The following is a 696-nucleotide window of genomic DNA, read 5'->3' as shown; positions in this document are numbered from 1 at the left end:
GCTGGGGTGGCAGCAGCAGCGGACAGGGGCCCGAGAGCAGCTGGAGGCTCTGGGAAGGTCCTGGAGGTTTCCTCCTGTGACAGGCTGTGAGGTACCTCAAGGCTGTGCATGGGCTGGAGGGAGAGCGCAGGGTCGTGGTTCCTCCTCGGCTCACAGAGCAGGGTGTGATCCGGCAGCGCGTGGCAGGTGACAGCACGATCACCCCGAGCTCACCGCAGACAAACTTCTCATCGCCGCTGAGCCTGCTGGTGGATGCGACACCAGAGTCAGCCTGGCTGCCAGGCACCTCCTCGGGCAGCGGAGGCTGAAGGCTCCTCGCTGGCAGCGGACCCAGCGGGACCCTTTGGGGTCTTGGCTGTGGCTTTTCTGGTGCAAAATCAGTGGGAGGCTCCTGCTCTGCGCAGGTTGAGCCGTTTGGCTCAAGGTGTGGAGAGTTTCAGCAGAGCATGAGAAGGGGTTTGGGGAAACCTTTAGAAACAGGACTAGCAGGGCCGAGGACCCAGCGGTTTTCCCAGCTCAGCTCGGCACAGAACGTGCGCTGACAGGCTCTGCTGCCCCGGGACTCCAGCAGGAGAAGGGGAAACCGAGGTGTGGGTCGTGATCCTCACTGTGTGTGAACAGGACAGCAGGACCATGAGGGTGTGTTAGAGAAACCCGTACTGCAGCGATGTGGCTGTGTCACGGCCTGTCCTGCAG

General features: G+C 62.5%; 1 protein-coding gene across 1 annotated transcript in view; it reads left to right on the top strand.

Moving 5' to 3' along the window:
• The window catches only part of LOC104500510 (A disintegrin and metalloproteinase with thrombospondin motifs 7-like), a gene marked incomplete at both ends in the record, with an annotated part of 6,746 nt that overhangs the window by 4,836 nt on the left and 1,214 nt on the right, over window positions 1–696 (top strand). The window lies entirely within an intron of this gene.

This window comes from Buceros rhinoceros, unplaced genomic scaffold (genome assembly GCF_000710305.1).
Source record: "Buceros rhinoceros silvestris isolate BGI_N320 unplaced genomic scaffold, ASM71030v1 scaffold20949, whole genome shotgun sequence".
Classification (NCBI taxonomy): domain Eukaryota; kingdom Metazoa; phylum Chordata; class Aves; order Bucerotiformes; family Bucerotidae; genus Buceros; species Buceros rhinoceros.
This window is presented reverse-complemented; position numbering and strand designations above follow the sequence as displayed.